Source organism: Calonectris borealis, chromosome 1 (assembly GCF_964195595.1).
Source record: "Calonectris borealis chromosome 1, bCalBor7.hap1.2, whole genome shotgun sequence".
Classification (NCBI taxonomy): Eukaryota; Metazoa; Chordata; class Aves; order Procellariiformes; family Procellariidae; genus Calonectris; species Calonectris borealis.
In genome coordinates this window covers 125,889,668-125,911,221 of record NC_134312.1, presented here as the reverse complement: position 1 = coordinate 125,911,221, position 21,554 = coordinate 125,889,668, and the positions used below count along the sequence as shown (strand labels likewise).

At 40.1% G+C, this 21,554-nt stretch overlaps 1 protein-coding gene across 1 annotated transcript in view; it reads left to right on the top strand.

Moving 5' to 3' along the window:
• The window catches only part of SYTL5 (synaptotagmin like 5), a 90,806-nt gene continuing 69,252 nt past the window's right edge, over positions 1–21,554 (top strand). The window contains exon 1 of the mRNA XM_075174283.1: positions 1–284. The gene's annotated coding sequence lies outside the window, so the exon portion shown is untranslated. The remainder of the gene's footprint in view (positions 285–21,554) is intronic.

Sequence of the window (21,554 nt, the reverse complement as noted above, 5' to 3'; positions counted from 1 at the left end):
GCTGCCGGCGGGGAAGGGGCGAGGCTGGCTGCGCAGGGCTGCACCTGCGGGCGCCAGTGCGAGTCTGCCCGTACCCTGTGCGTGCGTGTGAGTGCGGGTCTGCCTGTGCCCGCTGCGCTGCGTGCGCTCCCTGCCCCAGCCGGGAGCCGAGCCCCGCGGCGGCGGGAGTGGGACTTCACCCTCCAGCTCCATCGAGCTGCGGAGTTGACATCAGCAGCCCTCGGCGGCGGTGGGGATGGATGCTGCTGTTTGCATGTATTTTTCTTCTCCTGCCGAGGTTCCTGGTAAGCCCCTCTTTCAACTGTTTTGGGTATTTTTTTTTTTCCCCCGTGAGAAGGACTCGGGGGAGCGGAGGAGGAGGGAGCCTGCGGCGCGGTCCCAGTGGAGAGCGAGTGCCGCGCTGGGCTTGTCCGGCCGCGGGGCTGCGCCTCCCGCCGGCCCCCTCCCCGGAGGGGGGGCTGCGCTAGCCCGGCTCCCCCCCCCCCCCCCCCCCGCAGAGAGCGGGTGCTTCTGGCGTTAATAACCTGACAGGAGGTGCTTGAACGTTTGGTTGGGTTTTATTTTTTAATATTTTCTACCATACGCTACTGTGAAAAATTGGAGGTGGTGGGTCTTGCCCGTCAGTGATGCCGTTGGTGGTTATTGTTCAGTGGAAGGGATGATAAGGAACGGCAGCTTAATTGTCCTCTTCGTCACCGAGCAGGTGAGTGGCTCTGTGGCGCTCAGGTGAAGATCAGCTCTTGTTGTGTGCTGCCTAAATTTTTCTTCCAGGCTTTTGCTTTAAAAAATATAGTCTACTTATTATTAATGTGCAGCTTAAATTTTATTATATGGCTATACAAAGAAAGGACTAAATGATGGAGCCTGAGAACCACTTATATACAGTAGTTTGGGTTACTTGGTAGTTACTGAGGGCAGCTAGCCGATATGCATTTCAGCATACCATGTGTGGAGTCGTACCACAAGGAACAGTTAGTTGGGGATTCTGCACCCCAGAGGTGGTGATTTTTGGAAAGCCTTGGGAGGGTTCATGGGCAGTCAGCCAGGGAGTAGCCCTTTACGTGGATGTGAGAAGATAGAGGATTAGGTGGGAAAATTAGCTGTGAGGTGCACAAGTGTTACTGTTTTGCTGTATGCACTTCAGGTGAGAGATTTGTGTGCAAGGTGCAACCCACCACAGTATATAAAACATTTAAAAGCCCCTTGCTGTAAAGCCACTCAGAGCATATGTTGTCTTGAGTGGATCCAAAAGAAAGAAAGAAGTGATTGGATCATTGCCTAGAAATGCCAAGGGGAGGAATAATGGGCTCTTAACTCAAGCCAGATAAGGTTGAACAACATCCAGTGTTGGAAATTTGAAGTTGGACATCCTGAGACTAGACAGGGGTGCAGTTTTTTTAAAGTAACAGCACTCATTAGACTAATAAATTCTTAAAGTTTTTCATGATTAAAAAACTTCAAACCAAGGATGTTTTTTCTAAAGGTAGGTCAATTTTTAACATGACTTAGTATAGGAAAATCTTATGGGATACACATAGGGGAGGCTGGAACAGGTGATCATAATGAACCCTTATTGCCTCTGTGAGGCATATAATCAGGAAAGCTGTGCTACCTCTGAAAGCACACTCCCCATATACTCTGTCTTTCCTTCCCTTTGCTCCCCCAAGTTTCTTGATGTAAAAGGGCTTGATAATATCAATGGTTAGCCTTTGGCTATATGCTTTTCTGTGTATCTGTAATAGAAATTATTCCCCAAATGCAATTAGATCCAGGGGTCTCGGTGCTTCTGTTTTGCATCTAAGTGATTATAGTGAAGATCCGGAAGGTAAGAGTTGTGATGAGAATTCATAGAGTTCGTAGATCTGAGTAAGGTTTGAGGAATGTGGTTTGTAAGGCTGGACGTGTGGGTATGGTTTCCAGACAACATCAGTGTCTTTAAACATTTGAAGTGTTTTAACATGTTAACATTTCTAAGCTGTCTTCAGTGCTATGTTTACCTTTAAGAAATACTTATTAGCATGTTTTGACTTTTATAGATTTCATGGTAGTTGAAATCTTAAGTTCTTTTGGGATGGAGAAATGCTTATTTAACCAAAATTCCATGTGAATTTTGGATTGTAGCTGTATTTTTTAGAGTGGAAAAACAGTAGGTATGAAGGATCTTATTAAACAATTTTCAGTGTGATGTTGCAATCATCTAGTTGTTTGCCTCTCTACAAAACATGTTCTTATTACATAATGTTCTGTCCTCTAAATCTCGTTATCAAGAGAGACAAATTTCGTATCTGATGATTAACTGCTGTCTGTTAGTAAGACATTTGGTCTTGCGGGGTGGGAGGGAGGAAGGGAATCATTTGATAGAACGACGGCTGAAGACCGCTGCAGTGCAGGATTGCTCTGTGACTGAGCACTTTTTTCCCAGCTCTTTATTGCTATTGCCTTGCCTACGTTTACTCTGCCTTCTAATCAAACTTCCTTCATCCCAGGGATGAGCGTGCTGATGTGTTGTCCCAGAGCCTGGAAACTTAGGAAAGCAGAATAGGTGAGAACAGCTGGAAGAGTAGACCTTGAAGAACAGCGTGGGTTTGAGTCCAAGGGTGGTAGGTAGGAGGTATATTTGTGGTAGGCACAGGAAGCTGTGCCTATTTCTGGATCTTTAGAGTAGTTTTTCTCATCTATTTATACAGAAGGACCATATAAACATATACATACAATACATGCCAATGAAGCCTTCTGCCTTCTTGCTGTTCCAAACAGCCTGGCTCTGCTGTAAAAAAAGGTTTTTTTAAGCTTGTATCTTAGTCTGTCCTGGATGTGACCGAGTGGCCCCATCCTGTGTGGCTTTCCGTATGCTGAGGCACAGCTTCAGAGCAGAATCAATTGCTTAGGAACTGAATTTGTCTGGTTTTTTTTATCTTTACCTCAGCCTGCACTGAAATTTCTTCATAATTCAATTACTCTAATCTGTACCTTTTTATTTTCACTGTAACTTTTCCCTGGGTATGCTTTTTGTATTGCTTAGAAACGTAAATGGATATCAGAAATGAAACAAAATTCCATGGTGGCTTGTACTATATTCCACAAATGAGTATTAACAGGAATCTCCCTAAATGAGCATTTTTAAAATTTATTTATTTTTAAGAGAGTTCTCTGCATCTTCACTTCAATGCATCTCTGGAATATTTAAATTATCTGGGCATCCCTTGTTGTTGACATATACGTTTTCAGTTGGTCTTGGTTCCAGATGAATTTGTCATAGCTTTTTTTTTATGAGAGATTACCGCTCACCACAGCCATTTCATGTGAGGAAGACTGTGCTTTTAGGAATGATTGTATTATACGTTGGGATAACTCGTGATCTAAATGCAGCTGAACTTATTAGTGTCTCTTCACTGGGACTTTGGTAACTTTTGGATTAGACTAATACCTTTCACTTGTACAGCCTAGCAAACTGTGGAAGCAGCCGTGTATCAGCAGATGGGAGGAAAACCTGTTCACAGCATCAATGTCTCCAAGTTTTTATATAATGTATTACAGGGATGGGGACAATGCAGGAGTTATATACAGCACCAGTGCATTTCCAGGGGTTGAACAGGAGAGTGGAGCTTGAAGGAAATGGTTTTTTATATGTATGGTATGGAACTTGCAGGGTATTATCTGAATACCATGGAAGCAAATGTCAATGACCATGGGAACATTGTTTCCAAGGATTCTGCTATTAGGCAAATTTCTGGGAGAATGCACTGTTTGAAAGCAAGCCATTTGTCATTTAGAGATGATATTTTTCATTTGCAGTTACTACATGGCACAGTCCATGGCTTTTTGAGCAATTGTATCTGAGTTGAATCTGACCTTGTCCCCTTACTTCTGGGGGCATTGCAGAACTGCGGAAAAGGTCAGACTTAGGAAGAGACGTACTTAATATCGCTTCTAAAACCTCATTCCTTTTCCTGAATCTTTGCACAAAATCCCTAGTGCCCCCTGAGTTGGGGAAGACAAAAATGGAGGAAATAAGGAACTGCATTCCCATTCTCACAATATTAAACCTGATTAAGATAATAAGTAGGCTAATGATGCCAAGGATGCCAGGTGCTTATACACATGTGTGACTTCAGAAGGCTAAAAGAAGCATAAGTCATACATTCAATTAAATAAAGATCTGGTGTAGGAATTACCATCCATTCATTGTAGGCATTAGTGCAGCAATGGTACTAACTGCATTATGGAGTGTGTTAACATGGACAGGTGAGAACATGGGATTTGTACTGGGATTGGGGAATCTTCATTTTGTGTAGAGTAATCCCGAAGACTGGAATATGATGAAAGTGAGTATCTTGAAACCCGTAGGTTTGAAATATATTTGGGTTTTACACTGGAGATTGATGGTAAAAAATTGCAATACGGCTGCCTGCGGTGATACGTTGCATTGCAGAAGGCACTTTTTCTAACAGCTTTTTCTACACTAGCTGTTGTTTCGGTAATATTTTTCCACAGTTGCCAACTATAAAACAGCTTCTTTGACTTTTGTCATGCTCTGGAGTTAAAGTACAAGTATATACTTCTCTCCAGGAGTATTTCTATCCCTTTGGTCTATAGATATATTTTAAGTAGACTAAGATGATACAGTAGTGAAATGTCTATTAACTGTTGGCATCTGTATCTAGATTAGAGCCCTCTCCATTGTTATTACCAGTGTTGAGTTTTAGAGGGGAAAAAATAATGAAGCCATAGCTAAGTTTTTAATGGGAGTGTTGTTTTTTAACCCTGTCTAGTTTTGAAACCCTTGCTGTCACAACAATATGGACAAGTAGGATGCAGTCAGGAGAAGAAAAATTATTAATGTACTGGAGAACAATGATTTATTAGGTAAGACACAAAACTAGTAAGGGAGAAGGCTATACCTCCTTGGTATTTTCTGTTTCTGCTGTGAAATGATTATGGCAGCAAAGAAAGGTGGAGAATTATGAGTAACCTGTGCAAACACAAGTGTCATCTGGCTGGTGCTGGGGTGAGTAAGGAGTGCCCTGAAAGACTAGGGTGTGAGGAATTCTGCATGCCATGGTGCTGCTGGTATATTTGTAAACCCTGTGCTTTCATTAGAGTATGTTTGTCTGGCTTTGGCTTTTCTAAGTGCAGAACCTAAATGGAGGCCATTTAGGTGAATTTAACTGCTCATTCTCCCAGTATTTGGGCTGTCAGCATTTCACACTAGAAATAATAGTCTTTTGGATTTCCTCTTTTTCTTGGATATCTTTAGGCAGGTGTTTGTTTTGGTTATGATTGTGAGACTCTTTAAGGGAATTGTTTAAACAGTATCATCTATGGTAAGGTACAAGTCCCTCTTGTTCAAACCTTTTCTTAAGTGGTTTGGTTTTGGGTTGGTTTTTTTTTTGTGTGGGTTTTTTTTTAATGAGACAATCTCTGATTTGGCAGGAATTTGCGGTTTGCCCTGAAATCACTCTGAACCATGACCTTGCTGATGACATTTCATTTCTATTGTGGAAGGGAGCAGAAACATGTCAAAATGATTTGTGGGACGTGAGTTTTGAAAGTGCACATTGTCAATTAAGTGTTTAAATAATTAATGTAAATTGTTTATATCTGAATTGAAATTATAAGCTCACTTCTGATTAATTTTGTGCAAACGTTTTAAAGTTCGTTTGCCACACCATGTTTCCAAATATGAAAAGACTGTGTTTGGAAGTAAAAGCAATTAAGCATTCAGCTTTAGGCTTGACAGAAGACATGAACCATAGATACCTGCAAAAGCCTTCTTACTAATTTAGGGAGGATAATGCTGACGATTGCTCAAGGTTTCTAATGTTGTCATTTTTCAGAGTAAAGTTGGGTTTTGAGGAAAACAAGGGAAAAGAAACATTCTAAAGGATTTGTGTTCATTGTCCACATCCTTCAGCATCCAGTGAGATTGTAGATGGTTTTAACTGATGGTCATCTACAGTGGCCTGGACAATGCCTGACCGTTGTCCAGGCACAAGCCTGGACAGAATCCTGTTTCTGCTTTGAACCATTTTCCAGCAGCAGTTTCTCTTGTGTGAGGAAGGGAAACTCAGTTACAATCTACGTCCCTGCATGAATCAGGGCTGCACAACCTCCAGTAGTAAAACTTGCAAATCAGTCACAAGGTACTGTTTTAAGTTCATCACTTTTCAGAACAGAGTTAAGCCTTGGGCATATTTAGAAATACTCTACATGTTTGGTGCTTTTACGCTTAAGAGTAAGACCTCTGGTTCAAAGATAAAGGTGTAGAATTGTTTTCCAGACAGTTTGCCACCTCTTGAAGATTGCTCTTTCTCTCCCAGACTCAAGATTGAAGGGCTTGCCCCTGGGTAAAAGCAAAAAAAGAGCTGTGTTGCTTTAAAAGTCTTTGCCTTCTACTGCTTTGCTGAAATGACCTAGCTGAAAGTCCTCTTTCTGAACAAGTGCAGCCTTTCTTCTGGCCTGTTCCTGTGCCCGTTCCCATCATGAAGATTCTGGCTTTCATTCATTGAACCTCTGCGCTCATTCACATGTTGGCTTCTGATGAGATTGATCTGAGTCAGTGCTGTTACTAGAGAGAGATTAATTTCATTAACTTAATTTTAAATGTACTGTGGATCAATTCAGAGACTTGTTATGTCTGTAACGTGCCACCTTAAAATGCATAGCAATATCACAAATGATGTTTTATTAGCCTGACCTCCCTTTAGTTGAAAAAGTAATGTTAGAAAAGCAATAACTATTTCTTAATCTTAAATCTGGGCAACATCGTATTTAATTTGATACTGAAAACATAGCCATCAAACAATATAGCATAGATTGCAAGTTTGTTTGGAGTGTGTTTGTGTTAATTTGTGTCGCTAGCACACAAACAGCTGATCTCAAATTTGAAAACCCCATGAATTAATAAAAAAAAAAGAGAGAACTTTAATTGCACAAGCTGTTTATGGTGGCATAGTTTATTGTAAGTACTGTGTTTTTTTGATTGCCCTATGCTGAAAAGCTAGAAGCAATCAAAGTCTCGTTTGATAGTCTTGTCTTCTGACTTGATACAATCTTTCTGATTCTGCTTGGAAGTAGACCGCACCTGATGCATAAACTTGCACTTTTTTGAAACTGCCTTTATTTTTGACATTCTCAAAAATGCCCCTTTGGACCTTCTGCTTCTTGTTAATGGTGAGGAAATGTGACATTTGAGGATCAGAGGAATGGCAAGAGGGACAGAATAATGTATCACCACGTGGCAGCCTCACGCAGCCGGGGATGTGACTTCCTTTTTTTTTTAATGGGGAATTCAAATGACAAAATAACGGGTAACAAGGCAGGGATCACTAAATGGAGAGGAGCTGCTTGTCTTACTGTCGTCACTGGTTTCACAGTGGAGATGCTTTTCACTTACATAGGGGCAAGCTGAAGCCATTAAAAATGGTGGTTTTCCCCTCTTGGCTTCAGAGTGCTCTGTTCCTCCTGTCGTCTTGTTGCATCAGGTGAAGATGCAGTGATGTGGGCAGAGAAGATGCTGGGGTCTATTGCATGTACCCAGGTGGCTGAAACATGTCACGTTGACTTCAGAGGGAGGAGAGCGCAAGCATGAAATGGGTCAAGACAATAAAAGACACTCAGAAGTTCAACACTGGAGTTCAACTGTAGTATTTATAGTATGAAAGCTGTAGCTTTATTCAAGCAGAATGAATATGTATATGTTCATATACATAGAAAACTCTCTCAAGTTAATTCACAAACAGAATTTTTTGTTAGATAACTATGCAAATGTCTTCAGATAGTTGTGCTTGAGGACAGCAATGAAGTAATGCTCAGTTATTAGTGCATAAATTATGTGAGAGAAGGCTGAAAGCCTTCTTTCCATTACTGCAAATATTCTTGAGCTTTGCTGTAAGGTCCCCTGTTGTTATCTTTCCACTTATTTTTTTGTTTTGGGGAGGAAAATCAAGAGACCTGTGAATCATAAAGGATGAAATACATAGCAAGATAGTCTTCTTTCAGTATTGTAAGCAGATATTTGAACAACATTTTGGGAAGGAAGGGACTACAAATACATATATGAGATCTTAAAAGTGTTTGGGTTCCTGGTGATAAATAATTCAATTCTGGCATCCTTTTATGGGATTGTAAGCTGTTTTCCTTTACTGTGATACTAACGTGCACACCCAAATAGCAGTTTTTAGGCAAAAGAGTAGCAGCAGAAGGATTATGCAATATCATGTCTCAAGGGGCAGGAGGGAATAAGCAGGAGGCCAATGACAATTAACAGTCTGTGTTTTGTGGCTTAAAGAGGTTTCTTTTTGCCTCCCAGTGGGTTTCTCCATTTAGTTTTGAAGGACCTAGTATAGCTAAGCAGCCTGTGGTTTGTTTTAGAAGTTACATAGCATAGATAGAAACTTGCTCTTTTGAAAGAATATCTTAAAATAGCAGTGGAAAATATTAAATCAAATATTAAAGTGTAGTCCCTGTGGTATGACATTCTTTGTTTACTGGTGAATATGGATAGTGCAAAAAGAAAATGGGCCAAGTGCATGGGTCCCTAAAAATAAGGAGAATCTTTCAGTTGGTCAAAGTCAGCATTCATGCAAATGTTTCTGAATTAGCCAGATGCCAGTTATTTTTGTATTATAAAATTTCTGCATCCTTAACTTAAGAGACCATGACAATATTCTTTGCATTGATTATTAATACATTGCAACTTTTCTGTTATTATTTAAGGAATCCCACAGTGCTGATCCACCCGACTTACTACTGCTGCACCTCCGGTTAATATCTGCTGGAGTTTGAGGATGTTGATTCATAAATACAGAGCATAGTACCGCATAATTTTGGCTTTCTACCTGTGGGTTTTGTTGCACTGCAATAGTATGATCTTCAGTAGTGGAGGCTGACTTCTCCAACTATGTTTTGGAACCCTATCCTATAAAGAAATGTAAATAGAAGATCAACATGAGACAATGTATAGAAACAGTTGAGCAGTAATGATCATGACAGTGTCGTAATGAAATGCTGTGCGGTACTTGAGATGTCCAGGATACTCTAGAAATAAATAAGAATTTTACCTGTTATGCTTTTTGGTGGTCTTTGGTTGAAAAGGTGTCCAGTGATTCTAGTAGAGGAAGAGTATTTCTTTAATTTGCTCAGGGACTGTGCTGGTTTATTGCAACTCCCTGGCTACCTGAGCTGTTGTTTTTTTTTTTCCTCTAACCATTGTAAGAAAACATTGTATTCAAGTGTTGAGTTTGAGGGAAACTAAGAATGGAGCTGAACCAAACTGAACCCAACCAAACAATATAATGACAATTCTTTTTCCTTCAACAGAGCCATATCAGTTTATATTACCAGAGGAGCTGGATCCCTGTATTTAAAACAGTTTAAACTGGGCTCTTTGTTCTCATAAAGGATTCTGTCTGGCACAATAGATGGGGGGAGTCCTTTTAGTGTCCTTCCAGACACAAATTTAAATGGTTAATTCCCTCACGCACATGGACACTCACTCATACAGGTGGACCCTTGCACATCTGGAAATCTGCTGGAGGCTGGGAGCAGAACTGGAGGCTGGTAGTTCTCAATCTTCTATGAAAACTCAAATCGTGAAATTGAGATATGTGCATGTTCATGGGGGCAGATTTTAATGACAAGCTTGAAAATCAAAGTAGGCTTTCCAAGGTTTGTGGTAATTCTGGTTTGGAACAAAATCTATACTGAATGAATAGGTTTTATTCTAGAGTGAGTTTGAACAGAATGATTGTGGCAGTCACGATGGCTGAAACACAACGAAAATAATTGCCTCAAGCTCTAGCAAAACCAGATAATTTTTCACAGCTCTAATTACTTCACCCTTCGAGTCCCTTTTCCGACCCCCGATACAATAGTTCTTCACTCCAGTGAAGAACTATTTATTCCAGTAGAGCACTAAGGACAGGGCGACTACTTTACCAAAATACTGTTACACCTCCCCCACACTAAAAGACTGCAAGTATATGTGTGTCTGGAGACCTCACGGGGTCGGGGGGGAAGCTGTGACCAAAAAAACCAAAAGACAGGTTACCCACTTACTGAAGGAGAGCAGTCAGCCAAGCTGAAAACAGCAGAATAGTATTTAAGGCTTACAACCACTAACCACGATATTTTGCAATGAGGTTTCTTGACCCGTTCTAGTGCAGTTTTTCATGTTCTCTGAGAGAAAAGCGTAAGAGCACTCACATTAGGTCAGAAAAAAGGCTGGTATTTCTATCTATGAAAGAACAGAAGGAATGGGGCAAATACCGAATAACACCTTCATTTTCCTCCCCACAATTCTCCATAACTAAATGGAATCAGTGCCCCTATCCTTCCTCAGTTAAGTTTGTATCTGGACTATTGCAATTAATAGACCTGATAGAAGTCTAAAAATCAAAGCAAGCTTTCCGAATTTGGTGAAACCTCCTGAATGGAGTTTCTATATTGATACCCGGGGGTATTAGTCTTAGCTTTCAGTGCCTTGCTCTCTCAATCTACCCATTTAATTAACTTTTAAACCATTTATAGTATTGACTTAGACAAGAAAGTCATCAAATTAATTATTTGTTTTGGTGTGTAGTGTTCCTTCTTTTTGCTAAGCAAATAGTTTCAGCTGTTCCAGAAACTTGAATTTCATTGCTTAAGGGATGACACAGATGTTTATGGAAATGTCTTGAAAGACCTTCCCTTCTGGTAAGGGTGAGAACAGATGGAATTAGTTGATTTGGATGTATTATAAGTGGCATAACCAGCAATTCTTATAGATCAGGTTGCCCAGTATGTCTTGCACATAGGGTGTTTTTCATTTTGTATTTATTTTATTTTGTGGCTTGTGGGTTTTTTTTCCCTTCCCATTCCCCCAAAATCAGCCCAGATTTGACCCTTGGGAAATTTCTGTCTTCATGTATTTGGTAGATCTATCAAGTCTTTATCAAACTTGTACAAGCTATGCCTTCCTCCACAAGCTTAACATGTGGCTTTAACCAGATAAATTTTAACAGCATCTGCAAAAAGATGTTCCCTGATAGAAAATGCTCCCTATCCTGTTTGTCAAGTTTGAAGTCCCTATCCTACAACTTGTATATGAATTTGTGAAAATGGAAATTGTTACACCTATGACAAAGTAAGAGCAATATGGTTGATTTTTTCCTTGCTCTTTTCAGAAACTTTAGCTAAAATATGTCCCAAAACATCAGTGTGGAAAACTTCATCTCTGATAGGTAACTTGGCAAAGTTGTTAGGAAAATGATCTTTTATAATGAAGAAAAAAAATATTGGTTAGTTTTTAATGGAGAGGCTTCCTGGCCCACCTAATGTTATATGCAAACCAAGAAAGAAGGGACCCTATTTGCCACAGAAAATAAATGAGGGACTTTAACAATTTGATATAATGTGTGCATTTTAGTGAAATGTCTGGTATACCCATAGTATCAGTGAGCCTCATGATCCTTGATGTATTTTTCCTTGAGATAACCTTCTGAGGCAAGAGAAGGGCTTCTCCCTGTGTAGGCTGGGAGCTGAAGTATAGAGAAGCCAAGAGATTCGCTGCAGTTTACATGTGGCGGAAACAGTTTCTTCTTAGTAGCAGTCTGCTGTTCCTCTCGGAGGATTATCGCTTTTCATATTTTTATATGGTGATGGAGATTCTCATAAGCAGTGGTGAACTGATAATTTACATGACAATGTATCACAGAACAAAAGCGTTTAAGAAACTTCCAAAGAATTTTGTGATTTTATAATAATTAACATGGAAATTATTTGTATAGATGGAACTTTTATTTTAGAAGTTTCTCTAATAAATTACTGAGGAGACACAATCTGACTGAAAAGTTAGAGCGCGCCAAATTATATTAAACCTGTCTTATCTTTAAATGCCTTTAAACAAATTGTAGTAAACTTTGCCTATTACTACAGGAGAAAAGAATATTTGAAAAGCTGATGAAAATTTCGGAGAGCTCAATACAAGCAAGATGTCAGAGCAGGTAAATTGATGGATGGATTTTGAGAATAGTTTCATGTGATATTATATATGTAAAAGCATATAAGATGAGTATTCCCCAGCGTTCTGATAAACTTGACAGTCTGAGTCCTACTTACCCAATTCTGTGGCAGCATGGAAAATGAGTAATCTGAGTAATCTGTGTCTAGCAATTAAGTGGTCACCTAATCCTGATTCCTCATCTACTTCTCCAGGCTGGAGGGTATGTTCCAGTGTCTAAAGTCATTCAGGTACTTCTGTTCCCTTTGTCTCCACAATAGGTCGTGAGTAATCTTCTTGTCAACAAGAAGATTGGTTTGTAACAGCAATAAGGCCTGCACTCAATACTTCTAGGATCAGTGGATTCATTTATTAAACCAATTTTATTCCACACCTAGAGACCTTGAAATCTAACTGTGCCTCTCCTTTTGTCTTCATGGGTAGGACTTCCCTGTTTCCAAACATTTGGACTGTGTATAAACAATTAAGCTGCATTTTTTTTTAAATTTAAACACAATATTTTTCAGTATCCTGGCTTACTCCTTTCACAAACAATGAGGAGAACATCCCACAGGTGAGATCATCTCCCATCCAGCTCTTCAATGATTAGCCAGAGACAGCCTCTCCTTGATCCGCCTACAATCCCAGGGAGATGCCAGTCTGGCCCAGTGAAACAAACCAGATTTTGCTCACATGTGGGCAAGGCGTCCTTGGCCCAGGCCGTCTCCAAACCTCTGCTTTCTCTTCTTCTGATGTGCAGGCTTGTGTCTGTTGTCGTGTCACAGGAGCACATGCCTCTGCCTGGGGCCGTGGGATGGATGCTTCCTGTGCACATCAGGCCGTTTGGAAGGATTGGCTCTGCACAAGGAGACGACACCTGGGGATTGGGCTTCCTGGTGGGTTACGACCAGGGAGATGCTAAGTTGTGGTGTGGTACAATAGATTTTGTCCTCCCCTATTAGCTCATTTGCCAGGTGTGTGATGAGCTGACCACCCGCATTTGTTCATGCAAGTTCACAAATTGGGGGAAAGCACTTGCGTTGCTGTGAAGGAGACATAACAATAAGGGAGCGTAAGATGGGAGTTGAATTAATCTTATAGATGAGATTTGACAGGTCTGCACCTCTGATGGTAAAATTCCCCTCAAAAAAGGTTGCTGCTGTTGAGAAATGAGGTCATCACTATAAAGAAGTAACTTAATTCCTTTTTGTGGGAATTCGTGTTGCATCTGCATTCAAGCTGTATGCAGAAAATGTGATTTTTCAGGTGACACTGGAAGAATTGTGAGTCAGTAAGCCTTGCGTAAGAGGCTTGTCTGTGGTTTGGATTTTCGTGAACATAATGGAGTGCCTCTTGGGATAACTTTTTGTAACGATGCACGTGAAACTAAGAAATTAGTTCTCTAAGGTTTTCTGTTCTGCCCATAGCCCCTTGCAGTGGTGGGACATTCGAATCCTATTGTAGCATGAAAAAAGTAAAAATATATCACCGCCACTCTGCGTGCACACCAGCCCTGCAAGTTTTTTATTTATTATTGCAGCTGGTTGAACTTCAGTGTCTTCGTGAGCTCAGTCTTTTGGTGTACTGCTAGCAACATTGAACTACATAGTAGAGGGAGACCATCCACTCATTTTCCACAGATTAGCGATCATTACTGTGGTATGATTAAACGTTAAGTGTATCTGTTTATTGGTTTACCAAATCTACTGGGTAACACAGCCAAAATATATCAAAGTTAGTTTATCACGTCTTGATCATAAAATTCAACGATCTAAAGATTGATCATTTTCATAGGAACGTACCTTTCACCCTGTACCCCTTTTCTCTTTCCCCTGCTATGCACCAAAGAAAAGTGCCCAAGCTCTAATTTAATTCAAGGAAAGCTTAAACTGTTGTTGTTGTTGTTGTTTAATGGAGTGGTGTTCCCTGCTTGAACACCACATGTTTCCTTATGGCAGGAAACCTTACTGAGGATGTTATATGCAAACAGCTCTGCATCCTGCGGTCTCTCTGTGACTCTTTGAATTCATACTGTGTTTGACCTATGGATTGGCATAACTGCACTGCAGAGTTGGGCGATCAAACAGGCTGCTAAACAATACTGAATTCAATTAGAAAGTTCTTCCATCTGTCTTTCTGTATTGTTTTGAAATGTAGCGTGCTCCTGTTTTTATTCAGTATTGCTACTGGTAGTTTATTTATAGATTTAAGAGTTGAAGGAGTGGAGAGAGGAAGGCTGTGAATCTAAATATATTTGCTGAAAAGTAACTTAGAGTTTCTAGGAATCTTCATTAAAGACGGGAAGGAACTGCCCTTTTTAAGGGTGATCTAATCTACTATTTCAGTAAAATCTTGCAGTTTTCTTAGTAATGGATTAAAGTACTAACGACAATGTTGTCTTCAGATAGTATTTTTAACAAGTTTTTAACACTGAACTACCCCTACAGAGAGAGTGCAGGTTGATAAAAGGGAGCAGGCTAGCTTCTATTGTTGTCGCAGTTGGTCTGTAGTATTTTGGGTTAAGTTTGAAGAGTTGAGAAGTAAAAGGTTCAATAATCTGTTACTAAGTACAGTCGCCTCAGATTGGAGGAGAATATTTTATTCTTTTGATATGCTTTTAATAGCCTGAGGTGTGTTCTTTACGAGGCTATGCTTTTCGTTCAGTAGATCATGTGTGGCAAAGACAAAGCTATGTTATTTATGTTGTTAGCTTCTGGTTATATTTTCTGCTTTCAAACAGCAGTTTGAAACTGTAATGTATGTTATCAGCTGGATTTTACTGCTTTGCCTTGTGCATTATACAGCACAAATAACATTCACTCTAACTTTACTTTGATTTTTTTTGGTTTTGTTTTTGCATCTTTTTTAAAAGCTGATATAAAAAAAGCTTATAGAAATATGTATTCCTTAATGTCTTCCAAGAAGATGTCATCTCACAGCTGGAAAGGCCATTTAGGTTCTGGGACTGACTTTCTTAGTGTCTCTTGCTATCCTTTTGTTGGAAATTATTAGTTTTATAATAGTGCTGCTGCCTTTAAACAAATGTTGCAGAGAATAGTTTCAGATTTCCAGTTGATTTTAGATGCTCTGTTGAATTTGAATATAGAAACGTAATCATGTTTCTTATAACTGGTTTTCCAGTTTATCAGTTTACCTATGTTACTATCACTTTATATTAAATAGAATCATTGCCTTACAGTTCTGCAATGGTGTATATATGTGTGCATGTGTGCATATATATATAAAAATACGTAATGGATAAACGTGGGATTTTTTCCCCATAAAAAAGATGGTTTGTGGCTTTTTGGAGGGCATAGGGAAGCCTTTGTAAGGAAAGAAGAGGATGAGTGAAGGGTTCTTGTTCTCTGTAACAAGGTGAAGTATTTTACGCTTCAGGGCCTGATACTCAAAGGTACTGGGAGTCCATAAGTGTGTTTAAAATCATATGGGATTATGGATGCTCGATATACTTGAAAAATCAGGCTGTCTGTAACTGGAGTGTCCAGCCATCAAGATACCAAAGTGTTTTCCTTCCTGTCTTGCCATTAACTTAAAGGATTTTCCTTTTCTATCTAAAATTTAAGATACTACATCAAAAATACTACATTGGTCAGTGTTTGTAAGGTACTTAGATACACGTGTACAAGTATGATAGAAAAAGTTGAGTCTTCTATTAATTCTGTATGCTGAATGGTGAAACTTGGAAGACATTTGGGGCAACTGCCTTGCCGTTATCTTTCCTGTGTCTTGAATGGAACAAGAGCCCTGTGGAAAATAGTATTTGTGGTTGTGTATTTTTAAAACTTTCTCATATTCCAAGTGAGCGGAATAAAAATTGACACGTTTTTAAGGTGTTGAACAATTGAAAGTCTGATGCAGTACTGAAGGCTGTGCCTAAGACTTCATGGCTTAGGAGTTTTTGGTTTGTTTCTTGAAGAATTCCAGGAATAGCATTCACAATATAGCAACAATTGGCTAGGGGTTTTGTGCACGCACACAAGCTTAATTGCTGAGTGGTAAAGGCAGGAGTTATTATAGAATATTAACTTGGGATGATCAGAAAGTGTTTTTGTCAAGACCTCTTTTTTGCTTGCATTTATTTACTGTGGTTTCTGGAAACCTTACTTTAGGGGCTTTACATAAAAGAGGAAAAGATGTGTGTTTGAGCATGCTGATTTGCAATAATGGTAAAGGAAAGAATAAAGATGTAGATAGAGTCAAGATCACGCACTTTTTTAAAATTGGGGAGGCTTGTTCTTCTGTCATAAAATAACAGACTTCCAGTCCTGACAGGTTCTTCCTCTGCAGTTGCTGAGGGGACCCAAATGGTTATCAGTACCCAATAGTCTACATGTAGAAACACGGGGCAGTATTTGCCGGTGAGTGGTGTTTCAATACTAATGGACTGGGAAGATCACTTGATCTAATATTGGACTAAGTCACAGAAAAACTTCTGTCCTTTTCTCTTCCTCAACCATCTGGGTTTATCATGTAGGGAGGCATTTTTTTTCCAGATTTTCTTGGAAGATAAGCTAGCCTGCCCCAGACAAGGTGCATGCATGAATCCTTTTGAGAGTGCCTGCTAAGCTGAGGAGCGTGAAATGTGTGCAACAACAAGCTGATATACTAATAGATGTGGGGGAAATAACAAAACCTACCCCAAATCTCTGTGCTCTGAGTGAGTCAGTGATCGAATAGATAAATCGTATTAACCTTTCAATAGTCCCAAGCTAAACTGTCCTTATCACTCCTATATACCCCCTGAGGGCATCTATTAAACTATAGTTGCTGCACATGATATGTAAGGAGAAATGCTCAACTGCGGAACATGGGTATCCAGCATTTTATCACTGGAAAAAATGTAACTCTATTCACACTGATAAATTATTAACCAGGCTTCCATAAATGTATCCTTAGCTTCTAAAACCTGTCTTGGTAAATGAGGAACTTGTCTTTACAGGTCAGGTTGTGATGGGCTGATGGTAGGCTAGCAAGAGGCAGCAGCAGTGGCAAGAGATACCACTGTTAGCATCTCCTGACTATGTCCCTATCATCTTGGAGAGACGTGCTCTCTAGGTGAGGCTATGGAGCCACCATCCCTTCCATGCTGGTAAACTTTGGCTGCCCACTCTGTGTACACTGGACTGTCTTGGAGATGTCTCTGGAAGATCTTTCATAGATTTCCTACTGGAAGCGTGCACCAACTGTGCTTTCCATCTCAAACCCAGACCAGTGAGTAGTTTGACCCTCAGATAATGATACGTTTTGGTATCATTTCAAGTGGCACAAGCTGTTTGTATTGCAAATGCAATCGAAAGGTCAAAACACTTTGCAGATTGCTGGAGTAAATCTTGGCCAAAAGGAGGCAGAAAGCTGCTACAGAAAGGTCAAGTTATGTTTAATATCCCATGAGTACAGCTCTGCACAGTCTTTCTCCTGAATAATTTCTCTTTTGTCATTTCACCTAAAAGCTAGTGTCCCAGTAATATGTTGCCTGTGCCCACCACCTGTTCTTCCCAAAGCTTGGAAGAGTAGCTCTACGACAGGTAGCAAGTCTGGAAGCCCACCTCCAGGCCCTTGAACTCTCCTGCTTCTAGTGCTACTGGAATTATACATCTAGCTGGAAAGAGGGAGATAGGTAGCAAGTATGGTAACAAAGGGAATCTAAAGTGAAGAGAAATGATTAAGGGTTTGTCTGTGTTGGAGTAGGAGCTGCTTCTTGAGGGCTTCTGTGTCTTCCTGCTGTCTGTACAGCACCCACTAGTATTATATTATGGAATTGCCTTGACAGGTCATGGCCAGAAGGAGAGATGAGAAAGCTTGTGATCCTTTTCTTATAGTTAGCATAAACTATCATAGTATAATGTACATTAGGTAGCCTTTATATTTGAAAAATTCAAATTGCTAACAAAGACTGGTCGAGGCCTCAGGTCTCATAAGGTATTTCTGCAATGGAAATCTGTATCTTCTGCCACGTCCTATAAAGTAATATTTAGCAGTTACATCTGCTTCCTTCTAGTTCGGAGCACTTCACACCCAGTGATCCATTGTGCAGCTCTGAACTTCACTCCTCCAGCCCTGTGCCTGGCTGCTGCTTGCTAGCCACTGTTGAAGACCCTGCAGCCAAACCTCTGCTGTTGCTTTTGTGCAAACTAGACTGAAGCCAGACAGTCTGTTCAGCACTCCAACTTCAGCTGCATGCCCTTTTCTCAGGATACATACATTTGAGGCACTGGATGGGCTGTGCTGAGAGGGCGAAGAGTTTTAAAATGGCAAAGAAAACCATCCTAGACGTTCCCTTTTTGGAGGGAATGTATTTTTGGAGGAATTGGTCACTTTTCTTTGCTTGTTATACAGCGTATGAAAAAGGATGCCAATCCTGTGTATGCTGCTGTCAGGCAGTCTATATAGGCTTTTGCTGAAGTTGCTCATTGGATTCATTGGCGTCCTAGAAGATCAGACAGCAGCGTGCAGTTCTTTTCTCACTGATCTAAGTTCTGGTCCTCAGTCGTAGATGATATGCATGGCTGCTCCCCGCAGACCTTGTGCTATTACTTTGAGCTGTCTTGGATAGACATTTATGTTACAAATCTCACCTCCGTGAATTCTACCACCATCTCTGCCCCACTGAAAGTGATCCTCAGGACTCTGATAGCTGATGCACAACCCAGTCTTCAGACAGACAACAGTGTAAACCGTGAAAATGAGATTACATTTTCTAACTAGATTTTTGTGGGTTTTTTTCCTGCCTGCCACAAGAATTTTGGAAACTGATATGCTTACAAATGCAGACTTCCCAACCATGCTCATTTTGAGGTAGACACGCTGGGACAACGCACTGATGCATTTCATGGCAAGATTTAAGCGATCTATTAGCTTTATTTGCTGTTTGTGGAGAAAAACATTGTAGCATTGTGTTTAATGAAAAACAAAACAAGGCAACACTCCAAGCTCATCCCACTTTCTGATTAAGCTGTTTATATCTTCTGGTAGGTTTCTGGACAAGCGTCCTTGTGAACAGCTCATTTTATACCGCAAATGAGAAGCAGGATGCATTTGCTTACGTGTTTTGCATGCCTGCATTTGAGGTAGTCATGCTGCATCCCCTTCACAGTCAGTGGAGAGAAATAGATGCTACTAGACAAGGATTCCTCTGACCTTTTTAAAATCTTCTCATGAAGATGAGGTGAGTCATGCCCTAGAAATGCCTATTTCTCTCTGTTGCTTACAGAGTGGGGCTGGGATGACTAGGTCAGAATAAATAAGAGAGATCATAGAATAGAATCATAGGATGGTTTGAGTTGGAAGGGACCTTTAAAGATCATCTAATCCAACATCCACCCGCACTTCCCCACCTTGGGCAGATGAATCTCCTAAAGATTTTTCACACCTCTATAGGGATAAGTCATGTCATGTATGATTATATATCTTTGGTGTGCATGAAAACACACATTTCTTTTCATTAAAACCTGAATCCAGTTGCTTTGCTAAATCAAATAAAAAGTTATTATCATGTGTAGTGGATAATGAGTGTTACTACACCATACTGTTGTTGCAGAAAGGCAAACGAGCACTTAGCATCTAACAGGCTGAAATAATGGAGGACTGCATTTCTCACCTCCTACACACACACATGCCACACGCACATTTCCTCATTCAAAGCATTCACACGCAAGGTCCAGGTTCCCTTCTCCCCAAACCCAGAAGGGGTTTCACTGGCTTGGTGGATGCTTTTCCAAATGGCTGCTCTTGTAAATGCTGGTTCTCTCTTCTCTGACTCTGCAGCCTGGCTGCTCTTCCTCAGCAATCTTCCTGCAGCCCCCTTGCAAAGCTCAGAGATAATTTTATTTTTCTTCATTCACGAAGAAAGCAAAGTCAATGACAGAATTTTATCAAGTGAACTAAACCTCAGATTGATAGTCGTGAGTTTTTCTGTAAAATGAAATGCCTGATAAAGTCAAGGCCCCTTCTTTGGAGTACTCTTAGTTCGGCAAATTATTGAAAACATTTGAACTTGAAGACTTACAAATAAGTTTCTATTGAAATTTTTGAAGAACCCTCATCCATTTCTGTGGAACATACCTGCTGGTGTTTTCTGATGAGAAACTTCTGTTGTGAAAAAAAAAAAAGCAAGCAAACCTATGGATATTTCAGTCAATCACTTGCTGCAGCTAAAAGAAACAGATACTTTTTTTGTGAGAACATCTTGTTAAGTAATGAAAATAATCTTCTTGTTTTACCATGCATTTTCTACTTCATGTCAGATGAAGCTTTCTGTGATGGCGCTGCGGTACAGACCACTGCCCCAGGGATCTCGCACACAGTTACACGTGATGGTTGCTGCACAGAGCAGCCTCGAGTCCCAGTGAACAGGAGACAGGGCGTTTAAAGAGGATGGAGATAAGTCGTGACTAGATCACAGAGCAGCAGCTGCTGACCAGTAACAGAGGTGATAGTGGCTTTCAGGTGTCCTGGGTTTGCTAGTTCATTCCTGTCCCATGCATCCTGGTGTCAAATGCAATCATGTTATAACATAATACGGATTAATTTAACTTCTCCTAAACTGGTTGATAGTTGTAAGAAATGCTGGCGGTTACAAAGAAGGGTTAGGAAACTCGCTGGCATTGTACTTGCTTTCTATTTCTAAGAGAACTCAATATCAAGAAGTGATTTCTTGCTCCCAAATGCTATGCCTATTTTAATGTGGCGAAAGAGTGCTAAAAAATTTTAAAAGTAAACAGTTGATAAACTTTCTTCAACTTGTCTTAATTAAATTTCATAACTGTGAGTCTTGGTTAAATTTATGATTTATCCAGCTATCAAACAAAAAGTTTGTAAGGTGCATATTAGAACTTGGTTTACAACTGTGTATAAATCTGTTCTATTCTAGACCTCAGTTCACTGCTTTTCTTTCCATTTCATCACAGAAAGTATAGAGACACGGGGAATAACTTAAACTTATTAAGGTAAAGTTCAGTACTGAATGAATACTGCCCTCATACATGCTGTGACTAAGCAATAAGATTGAGATGACTCAAGCCCTAAGTCATAGTTTTGTGGATGCACAGATGCTTTTTGCTTAACAATAGCAAAAATATTTTTTTCCTTCCTTCATTCTTTGGTTTGGATCTGTTTGGTTTGTTTAATTTTGCAAGCTGACACATTGAATTTTATTTCCATTCTTACCCTGGGAGGTATCATCTTTTCTGGTTAAATGCTCAGCCAGGAAAGTGAACCATGTTTACTCAATGATGAGCAAAACAAAAGAAAAAGGTTGCCACCCTGTTGTGTCATTCGTCCCGCTCCTTGCGTCCTGCTTGTAAGTATATTAGCTAAAGCAGTGTAATATAGAGAAGATTATTCGATATTTGTTTATTTCAAACCATCACCTAAGGGGTTAAATTCTCTCATTTCATTGTTTTGTAGGATCTCTGGGGAGCATGGGCTTGTGTTCACAAGCGAACGCCGTCTGGTGTACTCTCTACCTCTGGTCTGTTCTGCACTTGTTCCCCTGCCTGCATGCACGCTGCCTTTCTCCCGACGTAGCGCACTTGAAAAATAACACAAGGTTGTT